At 53.9% G+C, this 12,729-nt stretch overlaps 1 long non-coding RNA gene across 2 annotated transcripts; it reads right to left on the minus strand.

The window, feature by feature from the left end:
• Positions 1-8,089: 8,089 nt before the first annotated feature.
• LOC103249418 lies at positions 8,090-9,643 on the minus strand. Of its 2 annotated transcripts, XR_503617.1 has the most exons (3): positions 9,529-9,616; positions 8,983-9,107; positions 8,090-8,718 (listed from the first exon to the last, which is right to left on the minus strand). It is a non-coding gene; the product is annotated as an uncharacterized LOC103249418 (long non-coding RNA). The 2 variants fall into 2 exon arrangements; XR_002481371.1 differs by lacking the exon at positions 8,983-9,107 and having other exon boundaries at positions 9,529-9,643.
• Positions 9,644-12,729: the final 3,086 nt, after the last annotated feature.

The following is a 12,729-nucleotide window of genomic DNA, read 5'->3' on the forward strand; positions in this document are numbered from 1 at the left end:
CAGCTGATTTTTTGATTTATTGTAGAGATGAGGTCTCGCTGCCCAGGCGGGTCTCGAACCCACGGGCTCAGGCAATCCACTCACATTAGCCTCCCAAAGATGCGGGATTACAGGCTGAGCCACCGAGCCCGGCGGCCACCATAATCTTGACCTGCTGAGCTCTGGCGATCCTTCCACCTCAGTCTTCCAAGTAGCTGGAACTACAGGCACGTACCACCACACCCTGCTAAATTTTTTTATTTATTGTAGAGATGAGGTCTTGACAAGTTGTCCAGTCTGGTCTCGAACCCCTGGACTCAGGCAATCCTCTTGCCTCTACCTCCCAAATTTCTGGAATTGCAGGTGTGAGCCAGCGTGCCCGGTGACGGTTGCTTTTGAGGCAGGCATTAGTTAGCATAGTTTGGAAGTAGTTAGGCAGGTTTTCTTAGGCAGGTCTAATTAAAATAGGGTAAGCGTTCAGACATCTTTCTTATCTGTTCATGACCTTCACTGGACCCACCAGGCACACCAGACCTGGCCACCCTGTGGGCTGGAATGTGGCTCTCCCAGTGCAGCAATTCACAGAACAAGGGGAAGTCACGCAGGACACAGACATGGTGGTCTAGGAAAACCCCAAGTCCAGTTAGGCACCAGCTTCCGTTATCTAGAAGGTCCTGTGACCTCAGAGGATGGAGAGCTGGTCATCAATACCCATAACCAGACTGGGCATGGTGGTTGGTGCATGCCTGTCATCCCAGCACTTTGGTAGACTGAGCTGGAAGGATCCCTGGAGTTCGAGGCTGCAGTGAACTATGATCATGCCACTCCACTCCAGCTGGGACGACAGAGTGAGACCCCTTTCTAAAAATACAAAAAATAAAATAAAATAAAACCTCATGACCAGACACCTGCAGCCCACCCCTCTTAGCTCATGGTTTGCTTAATCATGGCTATAAAAGTACATAAAGCTTCTTATCAAAGGCAAGCACGTGTCCCTCTTAAGGCACCCACACCTTCCTTGAGCACGTCTCTTTTTTTTGTTTTGAGTTGGAGTCTCACTTTGTTGTCCAGACTGGAGTGCAGTGGTTGCCCCCAGCCACTGCAGCCTCGACCTGCTGGACTCTGGCGATCCTTCTGCCTCAGCCTTCCAAGTAGCTGGAACTACAGGCACGCGCTACCACACCTGGCTAATTTTTTTGATTTATTTTTGAGATGAGGTCTCGCCAAGTTGCCCAGGTGGTCTCAAACCCATGGGCTCAGGCAATCCACTCACCTCAGCCTCCCAAAGCACGGGATTACAGGCTGAGCCACCGAGCCCAGATGAGCACATCTCTTTCTAATAAATTCTGTCTTTTTTTTTTTTTTTGAGTTGGAGTCTCACTCTGTCGCCCAGACTGGAGTGCGGTGGCCGCTCCCGGCCACCACAGCCTCGACCTGCTGGGTTCCTGCGATCCTTCCACCTCAGCCTTCCGAGTAGCCGGAATGACAGGCATGCGCTACCACGCCCAGCTGATTTTTGATTTATTGTAGAGATGAGGTCTCGCTGCCCAGGTGAGTCTTGAACCGGCGGGCTCAGGCAATCCACTCACCTCAGCCTCCCAAAGGCACGGGATTACAGGCTGAGCCACCGAGCCCGGCTAATAAATTCTGTCTTACTCTCTATCTGAAACTCACTCTGAAACTCTTTTCTGTAGCCAAGTCAAAAGAACCCCCAGAGCAACATACCGCACCCCACCTGGCATCCCTTCCCCCTGAGCATGTTGGAGGCTGAGCAGAGGGGTAGGCTCCCTCTTGCATTGCCAACTGACCCTCTGGTGACGGAAGAAGGGACTGAGGGAGCAGGAAGTGGTTGCCTGTGCAATCCTCCAGGCTGGGGACAGAGGATGACTGAGATGCCACTTGAAGGCAGAGTCGATGGGACTTGCTGGCCCATTGGCTATTGGCCCTGTGGTCGGGGAGAAAGAAAACTCTCAGACCCCTGGTAGGATGGGGCTGCCACCCCTTGTGGGAGGGAGGGGCAGGCTGGGGCAGGACCAGCGCTCACGGTGGGACCTTCCCAAGTCTGGAATGGAGGGGACAGTGCCGCATGGTCACTATCCCAGTCCAGGTCACCGTTCCCTCTCCCCAGGCCTCACCACTACAGCGGGCCAGTTCAGCCATGATCTAACCCAGCCCTAGAGAACCTGAGGCTCACTCATCCTTGTTCTCTCCCTGCCGTGCTGACACCCTGCTCTCTACTCGGCAATATCCCGAGCCCTCTCTTCCTCACTCCTTGGTGCCCTGTGATAGAGCTATGACCCATCTTGTTTCTGTAATTTTGCACCCAGGTTCTTGGATGGCTTTAACTCCTGGGTCTTTCGACTCCAGCTTTCATCACCCCCCCGGAAGCTCCTGTTCGGATTCGTGAGTAGCTCTGACCTGTCCTCTTTCTTTCTCTCTCTCTGTCTCTCTCTTTCTTTCTTTCTTCTTTCGAGTTGGCGTCTCACTCCGTCACCCAGGCTGGAGTGCAGCGGCACGCTCACAGTCACCACATTCTCAACCTGTTGGCCCCAGGTGATCCTTCCACCTCAACCTTCCAAGGAGCTGGAACCACAGGCGAGCACCACCACACCCAGCTAATTTTTTTGATTTATTGTAGAGATGAGGTCTCGCCAAGTTACCCAGGTTGGTCTCAAACCCCTGGACTCAGGCAATCCTCTCGCCTCCTACTCCCAAAATACCTGGGATTACAGGTGTGAGCCACCGTCGTCTTCCTTTCTTCTTTCCTTCCTTCCTTTCTTTCCTTCTTTCTTTTTGAATTGGAGTCTCACTCTGTCACTCGGCTGGAGTATAGTGGCATGCTCACAGCCACCACAGCCTAGACCTGCTGGGTCCAGGTGACCCTTCTACCTCAGCCTTCCAAGTAGCTGGAACTACAGGCACGCACTAACATGTCCAGCTAATTTTTTGATTTATTATAGAGATGAAATCTTGCCAAGTTGCTCAAGCTGGTCTTGAACCCATGGACTCAGGCAGTTCTCTCACCTCAGCCTCCCAAAGAGCTGGGATTATAGGCGTGAGCCATTTCACCCGGCTCCTTCTCTTTCTTTTCCATTCCCTTTCCCTCCCTCCCTTCCTTCCTTTCTTTCTTTATTTTGAGTTGGGGGTCCCACTTTTTCCCAGGCCAGAGTCCAGTGGCACAATCATGGCTCGCCCCAGCCTCGACCTCCTGGGCTCAGGTGATCCTTCCTACACTCTGAAAGAATCTGAAGTACCTGGGAGTCCATGTCCCCCAAGACAGCCTTTGTAAATGACTTAGTGCAGGATACCTGACTTAGCCAGAGCGCATGGCTGGGTCGGGTGGCGGGCGCCCTCTGAGGGATATTGTCTGACATTGCTCCTCCACCTGGCTTTTCCTGTCTCAGCCTCTTTCTATCACATTCACAGGAATCAATTATGTCAGCTCCCTCTTCAAATCATATCCAAAATCTGAGCACTTTTAATCATCTTTACCATTAACACCTGAGTGCAGTCCACCATTAGCGCCTGCCTGGACCAGTGCAGTACCCTGGTGCTGGTCTCCTTGCTTCTACACTTGTGTTGTAGGATCTCTGCACATAACAGTATAGGGTTGCCAGTGCACAATAAAAGACTGGGAGCTGGGCCGGGTATAGTGGCGCACCCCTATAGTCCCAGTACTTTTGGAGGCTGAGGTGGGAGGACTGCTGGAGGCCAGGAGTTTGAGACTAGATTAGACAATATAGTAAGATCCCATCTCTATCAAATATTTAAATAATTAGCTGGACATGGTGATGGGCACCTGTAGTCCCAGCTACTCAAGAGGCTGAGGTGGGAGGATTGCTTGAGGCTAGGAGATCAAGGTTACAGTGAGCTGTGATTGCACCACTGCACTCCAGCCTGAACAACACAGTGAGATCCTGTCTCTTCAAAAAAAAAAAAAAAAAAGACTGGGCTCAGTGGCTCAGTCTGTAATCCCAGCACTTTGGGAGGCTGAGGTGAGTGGTTTGCCTGAACCTATGGGTTCAAGACCAGCCCAGGCAACTTGGTGAGACCTCATCTCTATAATAAATAAAAAAAAATTAGCCAGGTGTGGTAGCACGTGCCTGTAGTTCTAATAACTTGGAAAGCTGAGGCGGAAGGATTACTGGAACCCAGCAGGTCAATGCTGTGGTGGCTGTGAGGGTGCCACTGTGCTCCAGCCTGGGCGACAGAGTGAGACTCCAACTCAAAAAAGTTTTAAAAAGAGCCAGGTGTGGTGGCTCACACCTGTAATCCCAGCACTTTGGGAGGCTGAGGGGAAAGAATTGCCTGAGCCTAGGAGCTCGAAACCAGCCTGGGAAACTTGGCAAGACCTCGTCTCTACAATAAATCAAAAAATGAGCCAAGCATGGTGGCACACACCTGTAGTTCCATAGTTCCAGCTCCTTGGAAGCCTGAGACGGAAGGATCACCTGAGCCCAGGAAGTTGAGGCTGCAGTGGCCGTGAGCATGCCACTGCACTCCAGCCTGGATGACAGTGTAAGATTCCGACCCAAAAAAAAAAGAAAAAGAAAAAATACTGGGAGCTTAGATGCAAGTGTAACTAATACATAACAATTGATAACACTATGCACTGTCTCCTGGGACCAGGTGCTAAACCCTTTACATTAATTTAGCCAGCTCTTCCATGTGCGTATAATGTATGCCTGTTGTGTACCAGGCACTCTGCCCTACCCTGGGATAAGGTGGTAAGCAAGAGACAAAGTCAGTGTCCTTTTTGAGCTGATGTTCTAGTTGGGGAGGCTGACAGCAAGTGAAATGCAATTAAATTAAGTAATTCTAGATTGCAGCATCGGCCAGGGAAAAAAATTGGCAGGGTGATATAGTCACCCACCCAGAGAGGCCAACGTTATTATTTTTTTTTTATTTTTGAGTCGGAGTCTCACTCTGTCCCCCAGGCTGGAGTGCGGCGGCATGCTCACGGCCACTGCATCCTCGACCTGCTGGGCTCAGGTGATCCTTCCGCCTCAGCCTTCCAAGTAGCTGAAATTATAGCCACGCACCACCATGCCCACTAGAGACCGACTTTAGATGGATGGGAAAGGCCTCCTGGAGGAAGTGATCCCAAGCTGAAAGCAGAAAGGTGAGGAGCTAGCCGGGAAGAGAAGCAAGTGGAGAGTATTTCAGACACAAGCCCTGGGGTCTGGAGGAGTGAAGCAAGACAGTGTGGGGGAGATTTGGAGGAGATAAGGGTGGGGAGGGTGATGGAGCAGATGGTGCTGGACCCGTGGGCTGCATTGGAGGACTTTGCCGTTTGCTCAAGGTAGGAGCTATGGAGGGTTCTTGAGCAGAGGAGGGACATGACCTCACTCAAGTGTTCACAGGGGCCTTCCTGCCCCTCTGGGGGAACAAACAGTATGTGCACGTAGGGAGACAGAAGTCTGGGACCAGGGTGGCAGGACTGCACACACAGCCACAGCTGAGTGATTATGGGGCCTGGGAACTGAAAATGTGAGAGAAGTGGGTGGGCTTAGGAGATGTTTGAAAGTGGGCAGGGTTGCCGGGCTCAGTGACTCAGCCGGTAATCCCGCGCCTTGGGATGCTGAGGTGAGTGAATTGCCTGAGCCCGCGGGTTCGAGACCCACCTGGGCAAATTGGCGAGACCTCATCTCTACAATCAATCAAAAAATCAGCCGGGCGTGGTAGCACATGTCTGTAATTCTGGCTACTCGGAAGGCTGAGGCGGAAAGATCGCCGGAGCCCAGCAGGTCGAGGCTGCGGTGGCCGGGAGCGGCCACTGCACTCCAGTCTGGGCGACAGAGTGAGACTCCTACTCAAAAAAAAAAAAAAAAGAAAAGAAAAGAAAATGGACAGGGCTAACAGGAGCTGAGGGCAAAGAAAATGCCAGATTCAAGGCATCCAGTGGAACAAGGGCATCGAGAGGGGTCAGTGACAGGACGGGGTAGAAGCTGATGGCCTTGGAGCCCAGGCGACCCGGGTTCAAATGCCATCTCGGCCTATTTCTAGCTTGGCAATATTTAGACACATCGCCAAAGCTTCCTGTCTTGTTTCATCCTTGGTAAATTTTTTTTTTTTTCTTTGAGGCAATCCACTCACCTCAGCCTCCCAAAGGCACGGGATTACAGGCTGAGCCACCAAGCCTGGCTTCATCCTTGGTAAATTTTTATTTATTTATTTTTGAGTTGTCAGTCTGTTGGGCTCTGGCGATCCTTCCACTTCAGTCTTTCAAGTAGCTGGAACTATAGGCGTGAGCTACCACACCTGCCTAACTTTTTATTTATTGTAGAGACAAGGTCTCACCAAGTTTCCAGGGCTGGTCTTGAGCACAGGCTCAGGCAATCCACTCACCTCAGCCTCCCAAAGTGCTGGGATTACAGGCTGAACCACCGAGCCCGACCTCATCCTTGGTAAATTAAGGAGTTACAAAAAGTGAGGAGTTGTGTGCAATGGGGTCTTGCTCTGTGGCTCAAGCTGGAGTGTAGTGGCACAATCACAGCTGACTGTAACCATGAACTCCTGGGTTCAGGCAATCCTCCTGCCTCAGCCTCTTGAGTAGCTGGGACTACAGGCACGCACCAGCTAATTGAAATAAAAAATTGTAGAGATGGGGGGGGTCTTACTTTGTTACCCAGACTGGTTGAACTCCTGACCTGAAGCACCTTGGCCTCCAAAAGCATGAGACTACAGTGAACCACTGCTCCCGGATCATTTAAAAAAAAAAAAAAAAAAAGGTGGCTATTTTTTTTTTTTTTTTTGAGTTGGATTCTCACTCTGTCGCCCAGACTGGAGTGCAGTAGCTGCTCCCGGCCACCGCAGCCTCGACCTGCTGGGCTCCGGCGATCCTTCCACCTCAGTCTTCCAAGTAACTGGAACTACAGATGCATGCTACCACGCCTGGCTAATTTTTGATTTATTGTAGAGACGAGGTCTCGCCAAGTTGCCCGGGCGGGTCTCGAACCCGCAGGCTCAGGCAATCCTCTTGCCTCGGTCTCCCAAAGCGCTGGGATTACAGGCTGAGCCACCCAGCCCAATCAAAAAAGTGGCTATTGAAGTAAAAATTTTCGGAGAGAGGAGGAAGTGGGGAAAAGCAGTTAACATCGTGGGCAGACAGCCTTGAGACCACGGGTGCAGACAGCTGGCACCAGGGGGCAGCAGAGAGTCTCCAGGAGGCTGAGCAGATCCGAGCTGGGGAGGGGCCGGGAGCCTCAAGGGTCTGGTCTCTGGGGCATGTGTTCAGGACATGTGACCCAGGAGGTGGACAAGCCACTGCTGCCTCCTGGACTCCAGGAATCAGAGCCTAATCAGGGCATTTGTTCTCCAGGCGCCCTTAGGAGAAACCCGAGCAGACTGAATGCTGGAATACCAGGCAGACCCAGCAGCCATCCGGTTTCCTGTCCACTCTCCTTCTTCCCTTTCAAAGAATCACTCGAGTTGAAAGTTCCAGGGCCCTGGAAGCACGGTTCCCCCTACCGAGCCCCCCACAGACATGCCAGGCCTGCCCTATACAATAGGCACTTTATTAGTGGTTGGAATGCAGTTACACGCAAGGGTGTGCAGACAGGGTGGGAACAGGGCTGGCGGCAGGCACAGGAAACCGGAGACCCCAGGTGGGGGACTCTCCCTCCCTGGGATCCTGGGGCAATACTGAGGAGCAGACATGAAGTCGGGGTGGCGGGTTGGGGGGCTTGGGATATGGCAAAGGGGGAACCGAGAAACCAGATCCCCTGAGTTCAGCAAGTTTGGCAAAAGGACCCCAAGGTGAGGTGACCAGGCATCTGGCCCCTACGCTCCCCCTTAAATCATCCCGAGGGTGGATTCAGTTTCTTTCCTCTCTTACAAAGAGAGCTGTGTCAATTACTGGCAGAGGAAGGGGGAGGAATTCGGCCCACCCCCACCAGGCAGTCCGCCAGGTGACAGGCATCCACTAAGGGCTATTAGCGATCTTGTCCCAGCCTGGCCACACCCGCTGGCCCCTCGCTGGCCCCCAAAAGTCCCTCTCCCTCCCTCCCTCCCCTCCCACAGATGCCTCCCCAGTCAGGAGACACCCCCACTGGGCACACACACTCCCAGCCCAGCCCAGCCCCACCGGGCAAAGGAAGGCACTCCTGTGTGGGCGGTCTCCATTGCTGAGACAGATGGAAAAAAGCTAATAGCCCCTTTAATGCATGTCCTGGATAAAAAATAATAATAAAGAAATGCTCGTGGCGGCCTTGAGCCAATTGTTCGGTTGTGGAGAGCAGTCCTGGCCGGAACAGGCGGAAGCAAACAGGGATGTTCACTGTGGCCCGCGGCTGCCTCAGACACAAACATGGTCGGTCCTTCCCCTTTTTTTCTGTCCCATTGCAGTAAGAGGGAGACGAAGTGTGAGGGAGGCTGCGGAGGTCGGGTCACATCCCATCCCAGCCATCCAAGGCCCCACCACATTTCTCCCCTCAGGCCAGTGAGGGCCAGAGTGATCCTTCTGCAGCTGTGGGGGCTGCTGTGAACACTCCAAGTGCCCCTTGGCATAAGGAGAGATGCCCTGTCCTCTGGGTCCCTGGAAACTGATGGGAACCGGCTCATGGGGAGGGAGCAGAGCGGCAGTGACAGGATACTGGGTAGAGACCCCCAGGAGGTGGGGGAGTGCGGGCCTTCAGGACTCCCCGAGCTTCTTGTTGGTCTTGTTCAAGAGCTTCTTGAGGGTGGAAGACATGAAATAAGGTCTCTCGGTAGAGCCATCGTTCCTCTCGAGGTCCTCCACTGTGAAGAGAGTCCCCAGAGCAGGTTGCGTGAGGGGAGCCCATGGGCAGGGATCTCTGGGGACAGGGCAGGAGGAGGAGGGCCACAGAGAAGCCTCAGAGGGTTAGGAAGCGACACACTAGGACCAGAGATGGGCAGACCACGGCGGGCTCCCGGGGATGCACACCATCGGGCGGGATAACCGCACACCCAGGCAAGGAAGTTCCCCCCACATGCAGCCCCATCTACAGGGAGGAAACCAGGCCCCATGCCAGCCTCCCTCACTCTCTACTCCTCGACCTCCTCCCGCTTCCCCTCCTCCGCACTCCCCTTCAACAGGATGTCTCTGAGCTCGGGCGACATGAAGTAGGGTCGCTCCTGAGAGCCGTCATTTCTTTCCAGGTCCTCACCTGGGCTCCCCCGGGGAACGGCAGAGGGAAAACAGGGTGGTCAGGAAAGGAGGGAAAGAGGGAGGTAGGGGGAGAACAGGGAAGCCAGCAGGCGTAGAGGAGAGGAAGAGAGAAGAAAAAAACAAAACAAAAAAACAGACGGAGAGACCAGAGTTAGTGGCAGCCACAGACCCCCCCCCAACAGAGCCAGAAACTCCGAAGCCAAGGGCCCAAGGGCAGAGTGTCCTGGCTGCAGTCTGCGCCAGCAGGCAAGAGGATGGAGCAGCTCCGAGCGCAGGGAGGAAGCCAAAAAGGGGCGCCGGGGACCGGGACAAGGAGCAGCCAGGCCTCAGGGAAGCTGGGGGCCCCACCGGATGGGGATGCTATGCCCAGTGGGAAGGGACTCAGGGCCTGGCAAGGGCTGGGGTGAGGGGTCACTCACAGAAGCAGAGAAACAGTGTGTCCACGCACATGCCGTAGACACTGAAGAAACCGTGGGCAATCAGGTAGGAGCCTATGATCACTGTCTGGGCAGGGAAGACATGCTGTTTTTGCTCCAGGTCCTGTCCTGAGCAACTCCCAACCACCACAGCCCCCATCCGTTGGGATCATCTCCCTCCCTCCCCTGCTGAGAAGCCCTCTTTGGAGTAACAACATGGTAACTCCTCACAGTTGCTGGCAGGGCCGCACCACCCACACAACACCCTCCTTCTTCAAGTCAGCCTTTGCGCATGCTGCTACTCTGCCTTAAGTCTAGTTTGCACCTCGTCTTCCTTCTGCTTTCAGCTCAAACAGCAAGTCTTCAGGTCTTACCTCCTCCAGGAAGCCACTTCTGACATCTAGACTCTATTTTATTTATTTATTTAGAGTTGAAGTCTCACTCTGTCACCTAGGCTGGAGTGCAGTGGCATGCTCATAGCCACCGCAGCCCCAACCGTGATCCTGCTGCCTCAGCCTTCCAAGTAGCTGGAACTACAGGCGCGTGTCACCACACCCAGCTATTTTTTTTTCTTTGAGTAGGAGTCTCACTCTGCCACCCAGGCTGGAATGCAGTCGCACGCTCATGGCTACCAGCCTCGACCTGCTGGGCTCAGCCGATCCTTCCATCTCAGCCTTCCAAGTAGCTGGAACTACAGGCATGTGCCACCACGCCCAGCTAATTTTGTGATTTATTGTAGAGACAGGTCTTGCCAAATTGCCCAGGCTGGTCTCAAACCCATGGGCTCAGGCAATCCTCTCACCTGAGCCTCCCAAAGTGCTGGGATTACAGGCGAGAGCCACTGCACCTGGCTTAGACCTGTTTCATTTCTTCCTAGTGTGGTGCACCCCACCCGGGGCCTTTGTTCAGCTGCAACTTTTGCATGGCTAGGGCTTTACAAGCTTAACATTCATATCCCAACTAGGCTGTGTCTGTCCCATTTACTTCTTTTTTTTATTTTTAATTTTAATTTTTTATTTTTTTTGAGTTGGAGTCTCTGTCACCCAGACTGGAATGCAGTGGCCGCTCCCGGCCACCGCAGCCTCGACCTGCTGGGCTCCAGCGATCCTTCCGCCTCAGCCTTCCGAGTAGCTGGAATTACAGGCATGCGCTAACACGCCTGGCTGACTTATTTTTAATTTTTTATTTTTGAGTTAGCGTCTCACTCTGTCGCCCAGACTGGAGTACAGTGGCTGCTTCCGGCCACTGCAGCCTCGACCTGCTGGGCTCCGGCGATCCTTCCGCCTCAGCCTTCCGAGTATCCGGAATTACAGGTGTGCGCTACCACGCCCGGCTGATTTTTTGATTTATTGTAGAGATGAGGTCTCGCCTGCCCAGGCGGGTCTCGAACCCGCGGGCTCAGGCAATCCACTCACCTCAGCCTCCAAAGGCGCAGGATGACAGGCTGAGCCACCGAGCCCGGCTTAGTTCTATTCTTTAGCTAACAGAAGCCACCCTCCCTGGATCTATCCTGCAATTCGGGCTGTGCTCATTCCTCCTGGCCTGGAAAGGCTTGTGATTATAGCATGGGGTAGGCATCCCTATAGGAAAGACAAGCTGGGAAACGGGGCGTCCAAAAGGTACAACTTCTGAACTGATGAGAAAGGTTTTCATTCTCCCCATTTTGCAGCTAAGGAAACTGAGGCACAGAAAGGACGAGTAACTTGCAACTTGGAAGTGGCAGAGGTGGAGTCAAGTCAGGCAGACGGGTTGGCCTTCACCCTAACCCGCCCTGCCAGCTTGAATAAGGGAGAAACAGGTCCATAGAGCCAAAGCAGCAGCAGTTTTGCGGCAGAGAGAGCCCTTGGCCTCAGAGCGGGGCTGCTGCCCCCAGGCCTCCCTGTTGCTCTGATGCCTGGCTTCCCCACCTCTGGGTCTGAGCTCATGGGAGTAGCTGAGTCTCAGGCTTTCTGTTCTACATTTGGTTTTAGCTTCTGCATTTCTGTCCAAGCACTCCGGGCCAACTTCTGTTTTCCCTTCACCTCTCAGTTTCAGATCAGTTAAGGTGCAGGAGACCTGGCAAGGAAGCCCAGGCCAAGGCAGCGGGCACGGGTACCTCACTCAGTGAGGGGTGGCTCTCACACTCCTGAGGATACCGTCACCGACCTCGCCCTGGTCCACGGGCTGCCCCTCCTTCCAGGGGTGCCTTCTGGGCAGAGTACACTGAGGGACTTCACCACGTGTGCCTACTCCAGGCCTAGCACCTCGAGTGAGATGGGGCCATCACCCCACGCCCAAGGGGGTGGTGGGCCAGGAGGGCCGCACCCAGGAGCTGTCCTCAGTGCTGAACAGGTCAAGCCCGGCAAAAATCCCAAGAGAGGCAGGGTGAACTCACCCAGCTCAGGAAACTGAACTGCCCTACTAGGTCCACGTCCATGCCAACTCCACCTTGAAACCTCCAGGAAGCTTGGCAATTCTGAGTGCCCTCAACATGGCATCAAGGCCTTCCTAGGGATTCTATCGTTCATGGCCTGGCATCATGGTTATTACGTGAGCTTGGCATCCAAAGGCGGAGATCCTGCACCCTCTGCACTTCCTGTGGGATGTGATGCTGGGCTGTCCACATCCTCCCTTCAGGACCGAGGGGCTTGCCCTCCCCTCCACCAGCTGTGGCAGCCTTGGTGGCTGATGGGCTATTGGCTGAGTCTCCCTAGGAATTGCTCTCTCTGGAAGAAAGCTGCCTCACCTAAGTCTAATAACTCATCCACATGGAGGTATAAATACCCAGTCCTTTGCCTCAGTTGGAACAACAAGGGGGTGTCCCAGCTCCAGAGCTCTTGGGACAGGCTGAGGCTCCCCTGCAAGTGAATTGCAGTTCAGCTTCCCCCTGCCCAGCCCTGTTTCCCTCGCCTCCACAGCTGCTGTTCCCCAAGGCTCTTCCTGACAGACCTCCTGTGACAAATCTCCGTCTCAGAGCACCCTGCCCATGACAGCCTGACATATTCCTGGGTTAAGAAATGCCCACTGTAAGGCCGGGTGCAGTGGCTCACACCCATCATTCTAGCATTTTGAGAGGTGGAGGCAAGGGGATTGCTTGAACCCGGGGGCTTGAGAGTGGTCTGGGCAACTTGGTGGGACCTTATGTCTACAATCAATCAAAAAGTCAGCCAGGTGTGGTGGCACATGCCTGTGGTTCCAGCTACTTGGAAGGCTGAGGCAGAAGGA

This window comes from Carlito syrichta, unplaced genomic scaffold (assembly GCF_000164805.1).
Source record: "Carlito syrichta isolate Samal-C Ts95f unplaced genomic scaffold, Tarsius_syrichta-2.0.1 Scaffold120482, whole genome shotgun sequence".
Taxonomy (NCBI): domain Eukaryota; kingdom Metazoa; phylum Chordata; class Mammalia; order Primates; family Tarsiidae; genus Carlito; species Carlito syrichta.